Source organism: Herpailurus yagouaroundi, unplaced genomic scaffold, assembly GCF_014898765.1.
Source record: "Herpailurus yagouaroundi ecotype Mexico unplaced genomic scaffold, PumYag 29, whole genome shotgun sequence".
Classification (NCBI taxonomy): domain Eukaryota; kingdom Metazoa; phylum Chordata; class Mammalia; order Carnivora; family Felidae; genus Herpailurus; species Herpailurus yagouaroundi.
Window position 1 is genome coordinate 114,658,261 of NW_024412377.1, and position 5,855 is coordinate 114,664,115.

Genomic DNA, 5,855 nt, shown 5'->3' on the forward strand with positions numbered 1-5,855 from the left:
GGACGAATGGATGGCACAGTTGGATGCAACAGTGGATATGATGTGTCCCTGTCTGTCTCACTCATTTTCTCTCTCTCTCTCTCTCTCTCTCTCTCTCTCTCTCTCTCTCTCTTTCTGTTGCTTGCCTTAGCCTTCCTCGAGGTATCTTCTCCTCTCTGGAGTCAGGCTTCTTCTTTTGTGCAAGTAGACAAAATACCAGGTTTACATGGTAACACTTAGGAACCAGAGCAGAAAAAAATCTTTCCTCTCTTAACTTTTCCCACTGGAAATATCCTCACTGCCAGTGATATTGTGGCCACCTCCCCCCTCCTCCAGTCTGAATCCTGGCTTCAGCAGGATAACAGAAGAAGCACAGAGCTCCTGCTCCTAGAGAGCCAGTTCCTTCCCCAGCCCCAGCACTACCTGCCTTACCCCTACAGCCTGGTCAAGGCTCTGGTTAAGGTCACCAATGACCTCAATGTTTCCAACACTAGTGTTAATTTATTTACATTCTTACATGATCCAAACTGACTGACCTTACCCTAGGAAACCAGAGCTGATAATCTTGCTCCTTACTTCTTTAAGAAACTAAAAGCAATCAACAGAAAACTGCCTCATTTCCCTAACAGTAATTTTACCAAGCTAGCCTCATCTGTACCATATACTCTGCCTCAGGTAAATGACAAAAGATGAACTGTCCCTGACCCTAAGTCCAAACCCTCCACTTGATACTATTCCCATCCCCTCTTACCTTCTGAAGGTCTTCGCCATTACAGTTATTCCCTCTGTGTCCTACCTCTTCAGTTTTCCCTTTGCTATAGGATCATTCCACCAGCATATATGTGTGATGTAATATTTCTTATTAAAAAGCAAAACAATACAAAAAGCAAAACAAAACCAAAACGTTCCCCTAACCCCACATCCATCACCCAACTATTACTCCATTTCTCTGCTCCCTGCAAGATTACTTACACTTCCTCTCCTCTTCTTCGACCCACTCTGTCTCTTTCAACCAAGTCTAATGTGACTTTTAATCTCTACTCTCCACTAAAACTGCTCTTGTCAAAGCCGAAAACCTTCACCATGCCAGATCCAATGTCAGCGCAGTCCTCAATTTTCATGACCTGTAGCATCATTTGCACAGTGAATCCCTCCCATCTTTTTAATTTTTTTAACATGCTTTTCATCAAATCCATGCTCTCCAGCTTTCTTCCTAGCTCAGACCTTTTCCTCCTCTTCCAGCCCACCTTGTAGAGCTAAATGATGCTCCAGGACTCCTTATTTGGCCTCCTTTCCAATTCATGGAGACTCATTATCTACATGATCTCTGATCCATCCAGTTCTGTCATTGGATGCCATCTACTCAGATGATGTCTACCTTTTCCTCTGAGCTCTGAACTTATAAATCCACATGTCTACTTATATATCCAGTTCTCTACTTAATATTTCCTTTTGTATGTGTAACAGACATCCTTAAATTTAATATGATTCAAACTGACCTTCTGATTGTGTTCACTTAGACTGACACAAGGCTTCCCTCATTTCAGTTGATGACTCAGTCTGGATTCCATGCCAAATCTCAAATGAAGGAGAGTGTTATTACCAGAAAGGAGATGGAAAAGCCTGCAGGCCAAGACAAATTAATCATTTCCATACCCCACTACATAACCCAGTCCTCAACTATCCTTGCTACTCAGCAGAGAACTTAGTTAGCCTCCTATTCTACTGGGAAAAGTAACGTATGCACCAACCTCTACTCCTGCCTTCTAGTTCAAAGTGAGTTTTCCATCTGTGCCCTTGGTCCTGTTCCTTCACTTTTCCTCATTTGTGGTGCTCTATTGATAATCCTCTTTCCCTGCACTTCAGCATTTTCCTCAGTGGGGCTTCCTTCCGTTTCTTCCCAGGGACTGCCTAAAATTTCATCCTGGAATAGCTGAGATATATTGGTCCAATTTTCTCATGAATGAGCTTAGAAAACTAAATAACCCTTAACTTTTTAATTTTATAGTAAATATTAGAAATATTTAACTGAAATTGAATAGAAACAGGTAGAAATAATCAACTTAAAATAGTGACAAAGTAAAAAATGTATGTGGAAAACTTCTAACAGATTTTTTTTTTACTTAGGTATAGTTGACACACAATATTATATTAGTTTTAGATGTACGACATAGTGGTTCAACTTCTCTCTGTATTACACTACGCTCACCACAGTGTAGCTACCATCGGTCATCATACATCACTTTTACAATATCATTGACTATATTCCCTATGCTGTACCTTTTATTCCTGTGACATATTCATCCCATAAGTGGAAGCCTTAAAAGATTTTTTTAAACCTTATTTAAGAATTACATTTTGCTGTAAACCTAAAATTATCCTATGAAAAATAATCAAAATCATATGAAACTAACCACAACTAAAATATGACATGGTAAAAATTAAGTTTGACAGACAAATCAACCCTTCTTGACTAAATGTGAATCTGCAATATTTCACTGAGTAAATTCGGCCTGGTTGACATAGTTACCACAAAATATAATACAACAACTACACAACTATAAGCTGGCAAACTGTCCTTGTGAATTTTCCATGCAAAAGAATTGCTCTGAAGGAAAACAATTTTGGTAAAATAATGAAAAAAATAGATAGTAATGGATTACTTTAACTATCTTGAAAATTGATGGAGGTATTAAGTTGGCTTTATGGAATTAGCTCCATACGATATGCTGTCAATTTTATCAAAGTGGAGATGACACTATTTTAAATGTTACATTCACAAATATAGAGAGGGAACATCGACAGAGTCAAGTTAGCAGGGTAAAACCATCCATTTGATTGGAACTACAGGACTGAAATACCCTTCCTAACCAGGTAGAGTTTGTACATCTCCCAGACCAGCCTCCTGCTTTGCTAATATTTTTGCAAGCAAACTTGTACTGAAATTACTACCAGAATGTAAGCCCCTCCAGGGAAAAGTTGTTGTTTTACCCACCTTTGTATCCACAGTGCCTAATAAACCACCTAACACTTAAATGCTCCATGAGTGTCCAACAAAAATGAATACCTGAGAACAGGGCTTATCAAATTTAATGTACATCAGGCTTCTGGATATTAGAGCTGGTATCTCTGAGATTCTTTTGGTTTCTAGTTGTTTGTTATCTTGTGGGTGATAAATTCCTGCTAAAGTGGCAAATATCACATGATCCAAGCAAGAGTAAGAAGGGTGAGCAGTGACACATGCAACTGTCCCTTTTATAGGGAAAGTAAAAGCATCCCAAACAATTGTGCCATAGAATTTCACTGATGTCTCCTAGGTAGAGCTGTACGACCATCCCTCACTGCAAGGTCGACTGCAAGAGCAAATGTTAGCTTTTCTTGCCTTTCTGGTGAAAAGGGTAAGAGAAGAAGGTTTGAGAAGGATTGTTGATTTAACCACACAAGAATGTCTGCCATACCGCAATCTCAACAATTCCTCATCTACCCAGTTCCCCAAAGAATGAAAACAACAAGAGCAGCTCACCCTCCTACAGCACGTACTATGTGCCAAGGACTATTCTAAATGCAAATGTTTGGCACCTATTAATTTATTTAATCTTCACAACAACTCTGAGATTCTACTATCTCTATTTTATAGGTGAAGAAACTGAGGCACATATAGAGTAAGTAGCTCCCCAAAGTCATTCATCTGGTGAGCAGCAGAGTCAAACTCACACGGTTTGGCTTCGGAGTTTATGTTCTTAACCCCTACAGTTCATGGATTCAAAAATAAACGAATGGTAAGTGAGCCCCTAAGTAGTCATTGTCCAACACAGCAGTTGTCAGCTTTTATTGCACCATACAATGTCACACAGTAAAATATACCTCCAAATACCTACCTTTATTTTTCAATCTCTCTTTGGAATGCAGCCCCAAGATGGAGTAACACTATTAATATGCATTAAAATTCAAAACTTGTCCTGTTGCCTGGTTTATTTTGGGTCTGGTTATTTTTCATCGTATACCTTGGCACGTGAACCCTGTCCGAACTGTAGGTCTGAAAGGAAAGTCTTGCAAATGAGGTCCCAAAACAACAGTAGACATGTCCTTATTATAGACCTGTCTTCCAAAATGGAGGATATATTCAAATTTCAGTAACACCAGGCCCCTGAGGTACCTCTAACAACTACAGATATTTATTCTAACTAGGATGTGTTCAGGAAGTTCAAGTGTTCACATGACTTCTCCCTGGAGATGTGCATGTAGCAATGAAAATAAGCAGGGGAAAATGATAAAAATAAGATTTACCTCCTTTGGAGAGTCCGAGTTTTCCCTCCCCAAATCACAGCTAAATGAGGTTATCTCTGAATTATTTCTCTCATGGAAATTTTAATAATAAAAACCAGGAAGGCATGCCATTGTTTTCAGTTGTAAAGATGAAGGGTTGTATACATTTTTAAATTAAAAGTAACTTTTTTCTTCTCTATGGGGCCCAGTGTGCAATGGCTGCAAACAGCAGCCTCCTTGGTAGTGTATGCAGCCTGTTGATTGTACAGGTTGCCCTAAGGGACCTTGGAGACAGTTTTTTCCAGTGGACATTGAGGTTTGGCCTCACTCTTTCTCCAATCTAGGCTCCAGACAGGTATGCGGGGTGCCTTTGGAAAGCCCAAGGGCACAGTGGCCAGGGTCCACATTGGCCAAGTCATCATGTCCATCCGTACCAAGTTGCAAAACAAGGAGCATGTGATTGAGGCCCTACATAGGGCCAAGTTCAAGTTACCTGGCCACCAGAAAATCCACATTTCCAAGAAGTGGGGCTTTACTAAGTTTAATGCAGACAAATTTGAAGACATGGTGGCTGAAAAGCGGTTCATCCCAGACGGCTATGGGGTCAAATACATCCCTAATTGTGGCCCCTTAAACAAATGGCAGGCTCTGCACTCATGAGAACCTCAGCACTGCCCTTCCCCATTCATGCCCACCAATAAATGCTGCTTCCTGTCAGAAAAATAAATAACTTTGTTCTTTTTCTTACAACAAAAGTAATGTATATTCATCATAGAAAGCCTAACATAAAATAAAAGAGAAGAGAATTTTTAAAACTCACAATCACATCATCCATAGATAACCACTGTTGATATCTTGGTATATGATATATTCCCATATATAAATGGGATGCAATAAACCCCAGATGGTTTCTTATTAGGCTCTAGTTTCACAATTAATGTAATTAGACCAAATCAGGGTCAATTCTTTGCTTCCAGGCAGTGGCACTGGATACTCAGCCTGAGGAAGCAAAGGAGGTATTGAATTGGAGGCAGAGAGCTGGTAGGAAGATAATCAGAGCAAAAAAGGGGACAAAACGTACTGAATTCCAGGCAAGGATCCATAATCAGAGACCAGACTCAAGAGAGGCAGGGCCAATCCCAGGTATACACAGTGAACCAGTGACATCTGATGTAGGACAGGGCAAGAGTATAACTTTGGAAGTATGTTACAAACATAGTGATAGCATCAGATAGAGACATAGATCATGTCGAGAATTGCAGCTGATAAGCAGAAATGAACAACAGAATGGGACCTAGCCCTGAGACACGTAGCACCAAGGCATTAAATGACCTATTGTCAACTTTCTGTGGCACACAGCAAAGGGACCTAAGCGGCAAAACCAGGAATGGAGTGGGGTGAGAGTATCTCAGAGAAACATTAAAAAGGGACATTCACAGGGATGCCTGGGTGGCTTTGTCAGTTAAGTGGAGGACTCTTTATTTCAGCTCAGGTCATATTCTCACTGTTGGGCTCAATATGGAGCATGGAACCTGCTTGGGATTCTCTCTCTTCCTCGCTCTCTGCCCCTCCCCCACTCATACTCACACCTCCTCATTCTCTCTCTCTCT

The 5,855-nt window shown here is 40.4% G+C and overlaps 1 non-coding gene across 1 annotated transcript; it reads left to right on the plus strand.

The window, feature by feature from the left end:
• Positions 1–4,406: 4,406 nt before the first annotated feature.
• On the plus strand, positions 4,407–4,542 carry LOC121016989 (small nucleolar RNA SNORA70). The gene has a single exon (XR_005784571.1). It is a non-coding gene; the product is annotated as a small nucleolar RNA SNORA70 (small nucleolar RNA).
• Positions 4,543–5,855: the final 1,313 nt, after the last annotated feature.